Source organism: Harpia harpyja, chromosome 5, assembly GCF_026419915.1.
Source record: "Harpia harpyja isolate bHarHar1 chromosome 5, bHarHar1 primary haplotype, whole genome shotgun sequence".
In the NCBI taxonomy this organism is placed as follows: domain Eukaryota; kingdom Metazoa; phylum Chordata; class Aves; order Accipitriformes; family Accipitridae; genus Harpia; species Harpia harpyja.
The window spans coordinates 28,935,033-28,952,577 of NC_068944.1; positions in this window are offsets into that span (position 1 = coordinate 28,935,033).

Sequence of the window (17,545 nt, forward strand, 5' to 3'; positions counted from 1 at the left end):
TTACCTGAAATTAGCTGCAAGTCCCAAACCCACCACCAAGGCCACATCTCGTAGCACCTCTCATGCCTGGCCCCCACACCCCAGTTCAGGGCCAGCACCCTGCAAACCCTCTCCCTTGTAGTGGGGCTCCCTTTTGCTCCCTGACTGCTGCTCTGTCTTCAATTGGGCAGGGATCCCTCGCAGGGAATGGAAAACAGTTTCCACTCCCATGGGTGTGGGGTTTTGCCTTCTATCGTGTCAGCAGCAGGCTGTCTATGGGAATACAAATGGTGCTCAGCACAGACTTCAGATAATACTGTTTCTTTGAGCTAAGGTAGCACTTACGGCCCTGATTGATATCTACAGCAATAAAGATACAGTCCCTGCCACAACTGGACGAAAAAAATATTTGAGTGGAAAAACCAGGATTTTTTGCTACCTGACTGAATATGGGTCCAAAACTCTCATACTCACTCTCCCAAACAAAACCATTCTCTTTTCGTGACCCCAGGAGAGGCCCTTAGATGCTCTCCTAGGGGCTTACATGCCTGCGCGCACCCCAGACCTCCCTCCCCAGAGCCACTGATGAGGGCGGAAGCTCAGCTTTCCCACAGAAACACGTGGGGACAGACAGGTCACATCCACCATGACGGTCCAGGGCTTGTCTGCCACCCCTGGCATGGCTGCAGTGGGGGGACAGCATTTTCCTGCTGCTCCTTGGGGACAGGAGCCCTTGCCCAGTCTATCCCGCCCCTAGGCAAAGCAAGAGCAGGGAGGAGTCGCTCCAACCCATTGTTATTTTAGACTCTAAAGTTGTGGGGGATTTTTTGTTGTTGTTTAGTGAGCAGCTCACTGTGAATTTAATAGATGAGTTTTGCTATCGGTAACAACTCCCCTAACCCCCGAGCAGTTTATTTCATGTATATAACAGTAAAAAAGGGAAAAGTAAGAACACCTCTGGGGAAAATAAGGGGTTGGGAAATGGCTGTAAGTGCAAGCACAGGATTGCCAAACCCACACGTTCAAAAAGCATGAATCAGATCTCCAGGAATCACAAGACTGGTGGTCTGAATTTCAAATATGAAATCTGGGCAGTTTCTGAAGGGTATTTCCCTCCATGTTTTCAATGCTCTAGGGGAAGCTGCATGCCCTCCGTTGGGGAGAGAGCGCTGACAGGCTGGAGTCGAGGCTTATGTGTGCTTATAGGAACCCATCTTCCCTATGCTGGAGCCCGAGAGGGTCATCCCACCCTCCCAATCCCCCAAGCCTGCCTCACTGCAGTGCTCTCCCTCGCTGTGGGGCATCACTGCTGCTCCGTCACATCCCTGCTGAGGCGCCTGGAAGGACTGCCGAGCCCCAGTGCCCATCTCGCCACAGTGGGGAACAACAGCCACTTGCACCAGGGTCGGTCTTCTCCCCGTGGAGAGGTGGCGAGGAAGCGGCATCTCTATTTTGTCCCACAGACTTTCATAAGAGAGAGCCACTGCTTGAATAGTTCAAAGACTTACGTAGCCTGGGCCATAAAACCAAAGCAGCACTGCCCGAGGTAGGGAGAGTTGCCCGCGATGCCTGTTTTGGAGGGACATGAATTGCTTTCCACACTATGCAAGCGCTCACTATAAGACAGAGCTGAAGATATTTTATCTGGGGGTACAAATTAATACCTCCTCCCCCAAAATCACCCCAACCCCCCCAAAACCTGAGAAGGAGAGCACTGTGCCAAAATTCCCCAGTGCTAGATTAAGTCGCCCAATTTGTTGGCGCCTGAGCCCCTAGGCAGCGAGCAGCCTTCACCCACAGCTCCAAATATGGATGTGCTGGCAGGAGAGGGAAGCTTCCTCTGTCTCCTGCCTCACTGGAGGGCCTCTAGATCTATAGCTGATCTAAACTGCTGTTGCCCAACTCAGCCTTGCAGAGTCAGCTTTGCTGCAAGTCCTTTCTTGTCGATCCCTCTGGAGTCCCTCAGCCACTGCCAGTGCCGCGATGTTGGTCCTTGCAAGCTCTTCGGTTGTGCTACAGCTGCTCAGCTACAGCCGTCCACACCGGAGGACCAGCAGGGTGACCTCTGTGGGAGAGGACTCCCAAGGACGATTGTCTACACAGTGCCATGAGATGGTCTTCCCAAGCCCACGCATGTTAGTGTTGCCTCCCTGCACTGGACCAACACCTCTTCTGCTTCAGCAGAAGCCACTTTCATCCTTGCATGTTGCTCTTACATCCCAGCTCACAGTTACAGGAGCGTACCGGTCAGGACTCATCAGTGTGAAACGTGGGGAAATCCCAGGCTGCATGGCTCTTCCCAAGCTCCCGTCAGGTAGGCAAATTACCTGTCGCAGGGAGAGGATTCAGGAGTTAGAGGGAATTGCATGCAAATGGGAAGAGCAACGAAAGAGCCCCAGTTCTCCCAGACCTGCTGAGGCTGAAGTCTGCAGTTGGCAGTGCACCTGCTTTGGTGAGGGGTGGAGCTGCAGCCATGCAATGGGTAAAACCTCACAGCCTTTCTCCTTCAAAGCCAAGCATTGTATTTTGCTCCAAAGCACTTGTACCACCCACTGTTGGAAGAGGAGTGCAGGTGACTTCCAACCCAACGGGCAGGGACAGCAACCAGCAGGCAGTGAAACCACTCATGTCTAACAGCAGCAGTAGCTCTTGCAATGGTAGCTTACAAGCATGAGCTGGTCGGCTTCCAGGGCAGAACTGACTCACAGCTGGTTTATGGTTACCTGTGAGCTGTCATGCCCGGCTCTGGGCTCCCCAGGGCCTGGTGCAGCAACGTCTGCTTCCTGAGTTCAGTGAAAGGGAAAAGGCGCCTCGCTCCCTATTGATGAGCATGAATTAATCCACTCTTGCCCTAGGTTCGAGGTAATACCAATAGCACCAAGCACTCCCTCCTGCTGCATAACAAGCAAGTGTGGGAGTATCCTGGCCTGAAGGACCAGGCATATTAGCCTGACCCGTAAGTGAAGTGTCTACATCAAAGAAGAGGTGAGAAGAACGCGTACATGCACAGCCAGCGGCAGCAGCACCTCGTAAACGTGCCTGCTTGCCTTGTTAGAGGCCCTTTATCTGGTAGATGGTCTCATTTGCCAATATAAATACACACTTGCAAGTGGGAGACAAACACGGCGTGTGTAGCACAGGAGAAGCTGAAAGAGCAAAATGAGCCTAGCACATGTGGAGATCTCAGGAAAAGAGCATTCTCAGAGCCCAGGAGGACAGACCCAGCCATAGCCCAGTGTAGTTCTTGCTTTGATTCATCTTCTCCCAGTCTCTCTTCAACCACAGCTGCCTGAGGGGGAGAGAAAAGACCAGACGTCCTTCTCAACGCTCACTGGGGTCATATACAGTACATCAGCCTACACTTGGTTGGAGCAAGGTGATGAGACCTTTGGCTGCTTCCAGGCTGACTCTGCACTGTAGCGTCTCCAGAGGAGGAAAGTTAGCTCTCCTTTTGCTCTCAGTCCACAGCTGCCCCTCACACCCCTCTCTTGCTTGCAATGACAGAGCAGCCCATGTGGGCCATGTTTCCTAGGAGACCTGCCAACATGATATGTGGGCCTCCTGGTCTCTCACAGAGCTGGCTCCAGGGATAGAGGACGTGGAGCTCCACAGCAAAGCCATCTCTGACTGCTCTCTGCCAGCAAAAGCTGTGCTACAGCTGCGTTTCCATCCGAATGCTGCTCTAGGTCAACACAGTGAACACCCTCCAGATCTGCATGGGGTTCCCACTCTTCCTCAGGACCGGGAGTGCACAGTGTGGGGTGCAAGGCTTCGCCTTCCAAGCCTCTTGTCCACACTGCAAACCTGGTGAGTGAATCCTACTTGCTCAGTTTTCTGATACGACTTTCCATGTCCAGATGCTGCCGGCACCCTGGCTGGCGAGCCGTTCCCTGCAGCTCCCTTGCACACTTCTCCCAACTGCCTCTCCCCTGGCAGCCACATGCAGTGGTTATTTTGGGACTTGGAACATCAGCCCACAAGCAGCAAGTGAGCGCTTTTACTCATCCCAAGCTCCCCATCAAGTTCTTCAATGTGTGCAGGCTCTGGAAGAGTTCTCAGGTTGTTTTTATGAAGAAATACCTGTCTGGTTTTAGCTACATGTGCCATCAGCCTGCTGAACTCTCCTTCTCCTTTGAAGGGGAGGGGTTTCGCACCCTTCGCTGTGAACTTTTACTGCTCGCAATGGTACTTTGGTCTGGGCAAGATGGCCTTGGAGGGGATGGCTCTGTTCTTGATTTCTGAATACCGCTGTCTCTTTGAAAGACTGGATTTGCTGCTTGGTCTTTGCCCTTGGAGCAGCAGCCCTTACCCAGCTAAATTCAGCTGGGGGAATTCCACCTGTAAGACTTGCAAGTAAGGGCAAAGACATCCTCTGCCTTGTCCCTGTCAAGTTTCTGCTCCCCAAGGCCTTGCTTTCTCTGTTGGTAGTTCCTGCATGCAGCAGCAAGCCTGCTCCCCATGTGTTTCACTAAAGCCGAGATGCCCACACATTTTTTCCATTGTGAACCTGGCTACATCCCTGCCAGCTCACGCAACCGGCTATTGTTAAGTAATTGTTTGAGTCATTCACTGAGCCCACGCCCAAGCAGACTTTTCAGATTTAACACATGGGAGATTCACTACTGTTGGCATGGCTTTGGGGTACCCTGCCTCTGCCCAGGAGGGTGACAGCAATGAAGACACTCCAGATGGGCTAAATGTGGCCATTTTCAAGCCCATCCTTGGGTTCCCAGCTCCCAGCCACCAGTAACAGAAACTTAATGTGATATAGAAGAGCCACCAGCTTGCCCCCATGCTGGAGCTTATGTTTGCCTCCTGATGCTGCTAGAGATCAGAGGTCTCCCTTTCTTTCCCTGTCTCCGCTGTCATTACCAGGTAATGCAGAGCAAATATCAGAGCTGCTTCCCCCACTGGTGATGATGCCTCCTCCTGATCGCTACTTGCCGTGTGGGATTTATAGTTCAATTTAAGTTTGGCATGGTTGCTACTCCCCAGCAACTCCAGCAATTAGAGGATTTGAGAAGTGCATTATGGGGCCCTGATTTTTCATATGGTCATTCTGGCTGACACCACCCTTCTTACCACCTTTTTACATACACAGCCAAAATGCTCGGCACAATTTCAGAAGAGGGAAGATTAAAAACCCAACCAAAAAAAGCCCAGAAAAAAACCCAAAGTGAATTACTAAAGTTTATAAGGCTAATACTTTATAGGGCTAGTATGCACAGGCCTGGGGCCTTCAAGATAATATAATCTAATACTCGGAGATCCCCTGATGAAAGGCACTATATATGCAAAGTGCTTTATAAACATTAATTAGTTAATGTTGAAAATTTTGCCCAGGGCAAAAAAAAAGAAAAAAAACCCCTACCAAAAATCCCCCTTCCCTCCCTCCCTCTAGTCCCTAACTATACAAAGTTAATGATTCTCTGTGTGCAAACTTAGAGCACATTTTAATTTCTGTTTACTTCTGTGGAGATGGAAGCACTGGAAGTACTTTCATATACATTACGTTTCTGTAAGCATTGGTAACATGGCTGCTTTTCCTATCGTGTGATTTAAGCTTCATGACACCTCAACATCTACAGCATAACCTTGACCACAGTGTTTGCAATAAAACTGCCCAAGCTCTACTATCTCATTCCTTCATACTCTGTAATCACCAACCAACCCATGTGTGAAGGTCTTTGCAACGATAGCTTTCATTTCAGGCCACCTTTCCAAACTTTTGGGAATCTCAAGCACAGGGCAGCTGGATTCAGTGTCATCACCACATCATATGTCACCACATAACGTATGCACAGAGACCAATGGACAAAGTAATACACTTGTTATTGCAGAAAGAGGGAAAGTGGGCAGTCTGAAGGATAAAACAGACCTTGCTTTTGTAGCTGGTTACATGCAGGTTGAGGTTGTGTTTCAAGGTAGCTGGTGTAAAAGGCAACAAGTTGTGCATACAATGATACTTCCAGCAAGAAGTATATTTCACCTCTGCTTTGTGATCCTTGCTGGGGAAGCATTCAGCTTCTAGATAATGCTACAGGGGCTGCTTTCCCCTGAAGCCCACATCTGCGCTTGTCTGCTGGATGCTGTGTAGAGCTCCTGGCAGAGCGAGCAGAGCCCACTTTCCACCACAGTCCCTCCTGCTCCTTTCAGAGCACCATGCTCACCTCCACACTTTGCAAAGCTTAGAGGCCCTTGTAGACAACACTTTTCCCCAAAAAACCCTTTGCATCCCCGACAAGGCCCTTTCAGACTCCACTCAGCGCAAGCAAGTCTGCACCATGCGTGTTCCTAGTATGCCACAAACAACCACACCGGCTTGCCTGACTCTGACTTCTCCATACTGCGTCCATCAGCAAAAGACCATCAGGCCCCTTGACCTGTGGCCAGGATGGGTGACCACCTCCCACCGCTCTCTCCCCAGCTGCAAGGGCAGCGGCAACTGCAAGGGAAGCGGAGGCGCAGGCAAAACACCTCCCTGAAAAGCCGGTGGTAACTTCTGGAGCCCTTTTCCCCCATCTGTCTTGTTTGAACCCCAAACTCAAACTCACGCCTGTCAGCCCAGACACTGGGATAAGTACGCTTGATAGAGCAGGAGAAACTTTAACGGAGTGGTAGAATACAACCTGCTTGCAGCAGCACGGTCTAGCCCAGCAGTGTTTTTCAGGGATGGATCACCTGGGTCCCCCTGGCAGTGGCTGGATGCAGGGAGATCCTTCCCTGTGCATCTGCCGCCTTCCCTGCCAACCAGGTTTCTGCATGTGCCTGCTCCTTTCCCAACACCCAAAGCAGCCAGCACTGCCTCCCTGACAGTGGATCTTTGGTGGGGGATGCTTCCCCTTCCCTCTCCTGGCTCCTGTGTATCTCCAGGGCTGCTCTCAGCATTTTGGCTCCCCACAATGCCACCCTGTGAGACATTGCTGTGTACCAACAGCAGGACACCCAGCTAGACATTTTCTGTCAGCCTGGACTGTCTACGGGAAAGGCAGCACCAAGGGATGAGACTGCTGTAAGGTACCGCCATTCCCCTGAGACTTGGTAACTGCTATGAGCAAAGTCTTACTGTGAAGTAGAGTCAGCCCAAATGACCACAGGCGTGCTGCTGGCAGCTGCCTTGTGCCTCCAGCACAGCCTTCCCTGGAAGTCCCTTGCTTCTGTAGGGGGCCTTGCAAAATCTGCACGTGCTAAAGTGATATCCCCGGCTCAGCACACCTCTAATGGGTCTTTGAATGCAAACCCTGCTCGCTGCCAATGCATCGAGTTTTGCTTCAGTGCTACTGCAATTTCAAAACCCCCACCGCGCTGCAGTCACTCGTGGAGGTGCCTCTTGCCTGGCCAGGCTCCTCCAGTACTGGTGTCCCCGGGGCCTTTCGGCAGCCAGGCAGGTGCATGACCTGAGAACGCATCTCCTCTTCACCAATTCATGAAGAGGTGAGTTATCAAGCTTTAACACTTATTGGCACAGCACCGTGCTCAGCAGGTGAAATGACGAGGCCACAAATCCGATGCATTCCAAAGGACCTCAGCCTTAATGACAGGCCCCCTTAGTATCAACGACAGCTATTGATGGGGTCTTTGAAGAATCAAAGGCTGCAAAGTTTTGCCCTGGCCTACTCCAATCATTGCCACCTCCGGGCATAGTCACGGTTCATCTGAACATCTGACTCGGGCAAGCCATCTCAGGGGAGTTTTGCCTGTACACGAATGCAAGATCAAGCTAGTGGAGAGCAATCGCTTACGCACATATCTAATACAGATGCACCTGAATGAGCTAAGCTATACTTCCATCTCACACAGTTAAGGATGTTTAATTTTAATCCTGTGTCAATGGGGAGAAAAAAAAAATGTTATGAAGCTCTAATAAATAAATCATGTCGCCGAGTGCTCAGATCAGCACATCCTTGCTAGAAGCAGTACAGAAAAAGCTGCCTTCCAGCACTGCAGACTGCTTTAAAACATCCCTTCAAATAGATGCTGTTGCAAGCCAGTGATACAGCAGTGCTGTTGTGTTGACTTCAGATCACAAAGCATTTGCCATTCTGAGGGCGTGCAACACTGAGGAAGAAGAAAAATGTGAAATATTTAGTAGTTTTCAATGATCAACTTGAGAAGTCTTGAAGACCTCTGATTTTTCTGAAACCATTGCACATCTGCTCTCAGACAGCCTGGCTGCTTTCAGGTGCATCACGCTGGGCACCTGCCAAGGCAGCCGCTGAAATCACGAGTCTGCTCAGAAAATCTAGATGGGAGATTGCGGTGGAGGAAACTGTCTACACTGCTATTGCTGAAGTTACTGATTTTTACCTCCTCTGCTTTTAAATTACTTTGCGGCGTTATTTGTTCTTAGGGAGACAACTGGAAATTTAAAACACGAGAGATGTCTTTTGTAGTGCAATAGGCAAAAGACTTGATTTTCCTGGGATTTCTTGAGTGCTCAGACCCTGGTTAGGCTCCCACGATAGCAACCAGCACAGGGAACTGTTGCGTCTCAGTCAGATGCTACCCATTTCACCAAAGCCGTCAGTCTGTGCTGCAGCTGAATAATTGCAATATGTATTAGGACGAAAGCTGTTTACCACCCACTGATGAGCTTTTATGTGTAAAACGTCCCTTTCACTCTGTGCTGAAGCAGACACTTGCTTTGATAGTTATATGAAAAAACCCTTAACTTTGCTTCGGGATATTTATAACCAAAACATGCAGAATTATTGCAACATAAAGTCTGCTTCACTGGGTCTTGCTGATATAAAAAGGGAAAAAACTGGAAGAAAAAGAAGGTTAATATAATAAAGAAAAAGAGATGACTATACGGAACACAGTTCAGATCTACAGCACTATATTGTCCCAGCAATGCCACCAATTCAATTTAAATCCTAAGGAAAAAGCTAATGCTATTGAAGCTCTGCAAATTAACAACAGCCCTGGCCTTGTACATCACCCCTCCACAACAACTGGCACATCAAACACCTTCGCTGCTCTGTGCGGAGGCAGAGTGGAGGAAAAGTAGTATGAAAGTGAAATGGTTTCTCATCCTCTGGCCTGCCAGAGGCAAATGCCAACTTTGTTGGAAACTGTAAGGCAAGGCAATCTACAGTGTTATGGAAAGAAAACAAATAGCACACTAACAGGCAGGCAGGCAGGCAGAATGAGACAGAGATCTTTTTAATTGATGCTAGACAAACATAAATAGGTGAAGCTGGCATTAAGCAGCACAGCCCTTTTTCTCTCTCTGCCAGGTACCCATTTACCCAGGCTCATAACCAAAGGCCAACATGACATCAGAAGCCCTATGGTGTTTTGCCTTGGGGCAACAGCCGGTAAAACTGGTTTCATCTGGCAGATGAGCGTGTGAGCTGAGGTAATTGGTGTGTTCTTTTCTGCCTCAGATTCCTTATCTCATCCTGAATATTCCCATAACCTCCCTTTTTCCAGCCCTTTTGTTTCTCAACAAAAAAAATATTTACATTGAAATAAACAGTGGGAGCCTCTAGATCGCATCTCAGGGAGACACAGGTGCTGGTAACTTCACGAACAATGAGCAGCACAATGACAGCTGCAGAAAAGCTAAGCTGGAAATGGGGACTTTTTCTAGTGGGACGTTTCCTACTGAACAGAAGGGGTTTGAACAGACAGCATTTGATAAAGGAGCCTCACTCAAAAGCAGCTGCCGCTCCATTTTTCTTTCACTCCTGAGATCAGTTTGGATTATTTTTCTGCAGTGTTTTGCAACTGAAGAATAAAAACCATCTGAATGTGATGGAAGCATAATGTGGGAGTCTGTCTTTCTGGACACCAAGCTGGAAACAACCAGGGCTGCCTACTTCCAGGGCTGCATTAGAAGTACTTTGCCAGCGCAGCCATCCTGGGTTATGCAGAGTTTGAGTGGGCTTCCTGCAAGCATCCCTTGCATCAGTCCCTGCTTTGCTGGCTAAGGAGGGCAGGGTCACGGAATAAATCCTGCCAGCAAAAGCATATTTTCTAGCATATCACTGAATGTACATTATGGGGGGTTTTTTGTTAGATTAGCTATGGGGATGAGTGGCTTCACCCGTGGTTGGTTTGGAATGGCCACAGCATGTCTGCAGGATACAGATGCTCAGAAAACTACCATGGGGCAGCACCACAGTCAGGTAATGTGTGACTGTGTAAGTTGGGTGATGGAATAGACATTTCTGGCTTGCCTGAAACACATGAACCTCTATGCGCTGCCCCTGGAAAGAAGTTGGAAAGCAAAAAAGACTTTCTGCTTCCTTCCAAACGTACTACTGATAAATATAAATACAGCAGAAGGACTGGGCACGATGCCTAGCAGAGATTCACTGGAGATAAGGTCCCTGCTTTGACATGTTGGATCAAACCAGGTAGGATGCTGCCTCCATCATCTGTAACCTAAGGAAAAGCAGCCTGCTCTTCAGAAACATTGTTCTTTCTACTTACAGGTCCCTTTGGAGCTGGGAGGTGCTGGAAGCATGGAGTAGCTTGGGAAATCTGATCATAGACAAACCCAGACACTTGGTTTTAGCCTCTCACATTGGAACATTTTGAATGTTTTCCCCCGCTCCTATGGAAGTCACTGGTGAAGCTTCCCACTGAAGCTGTGCTGGATCCCAAGTCTGTAAACACTTCCATATTAAGAGGGAGAAGACAATGCAGAACATAAGATAGAAAAGGGAGCCTTTAACCTGCTGAACAAGGCTAAAACACAAATCTAGTGGTTACGTTAAACAGTCCAAATGAAAATTATCCAAATGTACAGGATTATAGGAGAAGAAAGAAAACAGATGACTGGAAAGAGATGATGAAAAATGGGCTAAGGGAGGAGGACCATATAAAAGCTGGGAAAATGAATGGGAAAATCCACTCTGGGATGAGGGAAAGGCCAAAGAAGACGTGAAAGGAGGATACAAGTGGAGGAGTGCTGGTGTGAAACACAGGAGGTTTGACATCAGGGTCTGAGCGCCATCGATGATGTGAAGAGACTTCCCTGAGGAGTACTGACACCTCCAGAGAGGCTGGAAAATGTCTGAGCTGTTTGTGATCTCTACGGAAAAAGACATAGGGGTAATGGGGCAGGGAAGGAACGGGGGGGGGGGTCCCCTTGTCTTGCTCAACTTGCTAGAGATGTCCCAGGGACCAAGCCTGGGCAGGTGCTGCAGAAGCCCCTGCTTTTTCCTGAGGGGCTTCAGGGCTTTCTGCAGGACCAAGGAGCACAGGGTAGGGGTATGTGGCATGGACACCAGGGCAGACCCCGGTGGCTCCTCCACCATGTCCCCCCTGCCCTGACACACATGCACACCCCTCTTTGCACCACTCTGCTGCTCCCAGCCTGAAAGCCAGCACCAGTGGGGTACCCACAACCCATGTTGCCTCTACACCCCTACATGGCACATAGATATTTGGGAGTCAGGGTGCTTGAGAAGTTGCTGAGCTAACCCGGCTCTCCCCACAGACCCAGCACACAACGCTCCTTGGCCACCAGGTTTTAAACCAGGTCCATGCACACAAAGCTGGGAGCGCAGTTTTGACCTCTCCTCCTGTTCCTGTCCTCTCTCCGGCGCTCAGAAATTTTTGGCCACAGTTTGGCCAGGGTCTCGACAGCACAGCAACATGCTACCCCCCTGCTTTCTTCAGCGAAATACTCACCAGCACACCACTTCGGCAAGGAGACAAATACCTCAGGTTCAGAAAACAAATTTTGGACTTTTAAGAACAGTGAAATGAGGCAGCTGCCCATTGTGGGCAATTTAGCTTAATGTGATACTGAATTCAGCTGTTTAATACACCCAGATGCTCCAGCAGTGAGTGTATTAAAAAAATTCTTCAATAAATAATGGAGATGTGAAGGGGGGGGGTTGTTTGTTTCCTTTTTTAATGAAAATGGCAAAAGCAGTAATTTGCTACTGTACATCTGCATCAGTTATTTAACATGACGTCTTGCTGTAGTAATAATCCATCAACATCCAGTATTACATATGGATTCATAAAAAGGTTTATGCTTGTGTTGGTGCATTTTCTGTCTGCCAGACCAATTATATACATTTTACAATAAATTATACATATTGAGCTGAGAACCTGCTGTGTTAATTGCTTTTACATTTTTAAAGGGGAAAAACGTGGTCATGGAGTGATTTTTCTTTATAAGTATATTGAGAACATGGCAGAACATACTATGTCTTCCGTTTTTCAGAGCTGAAAAATCAGTATTTAGCCCAACGATCAGTAAAACAAACAAAAAAATCAGAAAGAACAGATTTTGGGAAGCTTTCTCTGGTGTCTTCTCACTCCTCTTTCCTTTAAGCTTCTGTGTCTTAGCTTGGTGAGGTATGGAAATATATGCACAATTTCAGTACTGCGAGTGTCCCACTGAAATGAAGACTAAAGTTTTACCGTATTGACGGCTATGGACACCCTGAAATGCCTTCCCAAATCAGGGGCCCACAAGGGAGCTGTGAGGAGCACTGGGTCTACCTTTCTCAAAGCTCTGCTGTTCGTTTGTTCATTCTTCAGCAAGAATGTAATGTAATTATGAGCTTCGCTGTTTGCAGAATTTCTATGAGTAATACTTTAAATATAGTTTATTACATCAAGCTCAGCACTGGCACCTGATGGCTTTCAACCCCCCATTAGGACTGAATCCCCATTCCATTCCCTACTGAAAAAAAATGTTGTAAAAGATCTCTCTCGACTGAAAAAAACAAGAGGACAGAATTAAACCCTCAGATTATAGGACAAGGAGAGGAAAGCAGAATGAAGTTATGTCTTACTTCTAAGAAGATGCAAGACAATTGTAATGCTCCAGAAGTAAACAGCATAACTTGAGTGTGACACTTGGAGGAAGTCTGTGGCTTCTTTGGATCTCTGAGAAGCGCAAGGAAACATGAAAGCCTTTTCCCTGCTGATTTTTATTTTTGAGGCAACACATGCAGACTATTTTCTGTTTCTGACGCTGCTCGAAAGGCTCTGTTTTTATTTATGTTTGTTTCATGCGAGTTCCTAGTTGTCGTTTGGGAGAAGAGCTCTTCCTGCAACCTACTATCAACTTTATCCCACTGTGTGGAGCAGAGAAGTTCTCCTTTCCTGCACTTCTCAAAGCAAAACTTTACTCAGACTCTGCCTTGCTGAGGTTTTCTCAAAACAAAATTAAACTCCAAGGTGGGGGAACAGACAGACACAGAGTACATATTCATTTTTAAGAAAAACAGTCATGTTGTTAGTGTAAATAATGATTGTTTCTGAAAAAAAAAAATCTCTATTGTTTATATCTCTCTTGATGAACTTTCTTACAGTCCATAGCACATGTTGAGCAAGACAGAATGAAGTGATGGCCAGGCAGAAGATTCACTTTGTAATTAATGCACAGATGATGGCAGGAGAAAGTAATAAGAACATCATCTGTAACAAAACAGGCTTTTTCAGGATGTGTCTTCTTTTTTGCTCAGCATAAAGTGGCTGGCCTGTATTTTTTGTTGCAGTAACAAGTGTAACAGTTAAGTTTTTCTTCTTTAAAGAATGAAAGCAATCAAGATAATTTTCTCATCCACGCACTTGCACTCAAATTACTGCCCTTCTCCCACTCTGGCATGCTAAGGAAAAATTACATGCTAATCACTTGCCCTCATTTATCATTCCCACATTTTTGCCATCACTAGCCTGAATTCACAAGTGGCCTACAAAATACAGGCTTAATACCAGAGTTGCCAGTGAGCCTAAATGCTCTTCACCTGTGACATTGCTGTTAACCATTTTTGATGACTTACAGCTTTGTTTTCCTACATTAAGACCCTTTCTTGTTTACACAGTGTTCTTCCTTCTGTATGCTGCTTCCACCCCTGCAGAGCTGAGCTTGACCTGCAGAGCAGCAGGACTGGACCCAGGGCGCTGAGCCCTCCATCCAGCTCACTACTCAAGCATGCACTGTCACTCAGGGGCACAGCTGCCACCGTCCCAGTAATGCCCTGCTCACACCACTAAGTGCTTCACCGGCACCCTCAGCCCCCAGGAAGCCCCAGTGCCTTTCCACGACGGGCTTTGATGCCTTTCTCCAGCCTGCTTTCCCCGGTGTAATTTTTTTAAACAAGTCTTGCGGGTTTATTGAAGGTGCTGTGAGCACCAGGTTTACAGTAACGCTGTTTCGTGCAGATAGTGCTTTTCCTGGCCTGGCCGCACACTTCTGCAGCCAGCACTATCTCCTCTCTGGAAATTTTTTGCACTCCTGGTGTGTCACTCTGCAAAAAGAAGAGGACCTTGATGGCACCAAGTAGGGGGGTAGGGCTGCATTTCACTCTCCCTGACAAACTTTTCACATCTCTGTCAGTCCAACCTTCTTGGAAATGACAGAAACACAGAATGCTTGAGGTTGGAGATCATCTCGTCCACCCCCCTGCTCAAGCAGGGCCACCTAGAGCTGGCTGCCCAGGACCGTGCCCAGACAGCTTTGGAGTATCTCCAGGGGACCCAGAGGATTTGCCTGAGGGTGTTGCAGGGAGCCGGGCACCCAGGACACCTTGCTGCCAGCAGCACCCCTCCCACCCCTGCAGCACGGGCAGTCCCCGGCGGCGGGTACAGGAGCTGCCTGAGCCTGCAGCCCTCCCTCGTTGTGGGACGGTTGCAGCCACGGCAACTGTGGGGTGGTTTCTCCTCACTGGTGCTGCTCTTGCAGCACTCGCTCATGCAGCAAGGCCCAGCGAGCTGGGGAGGGCACCGTCACAAAGGGACCCTTTGTCACCCATGCCAATCGGTCACCACATCTGCTGTGCAGAGCACCAGCTGAGACTGCTGCAACAAAAATAAAGCCAAGCCAAACACTGAGGACAAGTAAATGCCCTAATTTTTAATGACATGCATTGAAAGAGGCAGTTCATCTTGTATTGCAGCTGTTAATCAGGCCAATGAGAAAGACAACAAAAAAAGCAACAACCGAGGATGTGGCTAAATGTCTCAAGTTAAAAAAATAGACGTATATTTAGGCGTACTAGCCAAAAGTTGTTAAAAAAAGACATAGCTAAAGAGTAACATTTACTACCAATATGTGCAGAAACATCTTGCTTCTCAGCTTCTCATCACAATACGGCCCCATATCATGTCTTTGATGGAAGAGATTAGAAAAAGACCCACACCATACACAACAGGTAAGAGGAAAGAAGCATTTCCTAAATACTTTGAGAAACGCACTTTTTTCCCCTACCAAAACAAACTATATGCTACTCTGATTGATTTATTATCTCAGCAGTGCCCTTTGGGCTTAGTGGATATATTAACATTAAGCAGGTAAAGACTTAAGAATAATCTAAAATAGAGCTTACAGCAGTCGCAGATCTGACTGACTTCTGCTGTTGTATGGTGAAAAAGAGAGAAATATTCTATTAAATTTAGGGAAAAAGACAGTTGTGTTTAAATGTGTTAGTGAGAAGGTGGTGAGACTACATGTGGCAGCAAATTCACTACCGAGCCAGTGCATGAACAACATGGTGCAATTGGTTCTGTCTCACAGAGAAAGTCCTTCCTCTGAGCCTGACATTCATTCACTCTCCAAAGAGCAACTGAAGGATTTTTCCCTTTCAGAAAGTGGCAGATCAATCAGGAATGAACTTGAATGCATGAAACCTTAAACCCACCAAGTTACATGCACTGTATTTGATTTTTCTTAAACATTGTTTCTTTGTACTTCCTCGCTAGCCTTCAAAGTACTCCAAGTACTCTGCTCATGCAATATCTGGTTTCAGGCAAACCAGCGTGGCAGTTTGCCTGAGCTGAGAAAATATGCTTGAAGTCTGCATTCACAGGCGGCTTCAACATCCTAAGGAAAATGCTTTGTTTTTGTAGCCTGAAAGTATGTCACAAACATGAATAGAATTATACGCTCGCTCTCCCTCGCCCTCAATCCTCTTTACCTTAGGTAAAAATTATACACTTCCAATTACAGGGCCAGTTAAAATCAATACAAAGGTGGGAGAAAACAGATCATTTTTCTTATGGAAGTAACTGTTTTCATTAATTTTTCATTAGTCCTGCTTTTGTTGTGCTATCCATCACTGAAGGAGCTGGTATGCAGTAGATTACATTTAGGTTATCTTACATGCTTCCAGGATTTAGTAGATATTGCCTGATAAAGCTGCAAGCTTTATGGCTTTAACTTACATCTATCAATAATGCATCAGAAGAGAATTTTTCTGCAGAACAGCTGTCCCTGAGCCAAGCAGCTTTCTCCTGGAATAGCTGCACTGGTTACAGCGGAGATGATAGCACAGCTCTTAAACTACTCATCTAAAGGCTACAACTGTGAGAAAGAGGAGCAGATGCTTAAGGAGGAAGATAATCCGTGAGAGTTTGAGCCCTAGTTTTGTGCTGTTGTCATTTTTATTTTGGAGCGTTTGAAGCTGGGTGACAGCCGTGCCTTGCCCCATCTCAGCAACCACACCTGAAAAACATTCTTGCCATCAACCATCCCGGCGTGCATCAGGATTTTGTCGTGACCACCATATGAATGACCAAAGCTTTTTCACAAATTGCACTGGAGCTTTTTGTTGATATTCCCCCCCCTCCCCTGTAATGCCTGAGTTCTGTGGTAAGGAACTGAAATATCATAAACAGAAAATTACAGTCACTACTGAAGAGATAAACCAGAGGAAGGAGATGAAGACATTGGTAAACCCTACTTAAAACATGAAAGGTGAAGGGAATTTTATTTCATTTATTTTTCTCTCACTTGGGAAGGAATTAGAAGAAAAAAATCCCAACGGTACCATCAAGCCTAACATGGTTGTAGTGTTACTTTTTAAGCTTATTCAGACATTTCAAGGATGCCTTGTATTTGCTTGAATAGCTTGCAACTCTCAGCTTTAAAAAAGTCCTGTGTCATAGCACCTCACCGATTCCAACCTCTTTCTATACTGCAAGAGGGGTTGTGAAAGAGGGTGGCAGCTGAGTGTGACTCTTGAAGTGCAGCCTGCCACCCGGGTGGGTGGAAGTCGAGCCTCTTCAGCCTCCCCAGCTGCAAGATGAGCTTATTGCTACTTTCTTCCCTTACAGGTGGAGAGATGCTTAATTGAAGGTTTGTACAATGCTTTGAAGACACCAAGCACTGTGTTAGGGCCAAAATTATTACTCTTGAGCTTCCCAGGCACAGCCCCAAGCAGAAGAAAAACAAGCCTCCTAAACTGGAGAAAGCAAGGGAAAGAAATGCACAGCTACTTTTGTTATTTTCTGGTAATAAGTGTTTTTAATGTGAGCCACCCAGAGCTGAAGTATTTATTCAGAAGCAGCAGGGATTAGCGAAATCACGGCTCCAGACCTTCAGAACTAGCGTCCACGTTCTCCTTGTTTTGTCTTTTGTTTTTGCAATTTCTTGGACGTTAATCAAATGAAGTAGCAAACATCCACTAGTGTTACTCACTAAGCGCTCTGGTTTGAACTGAAGCCAGAATGAGTGCAGTACACAAGTTTAGGGGACTTCAGCACAGGCAGTTTTTGTTTTAAGTCAATGGCCACTCAACAGGTTGCTGCCCTGCCCTTTAGACCACATCCTAATGGCGAGCAGGCAAGGCCAGCCATCCCAAGCTATGCA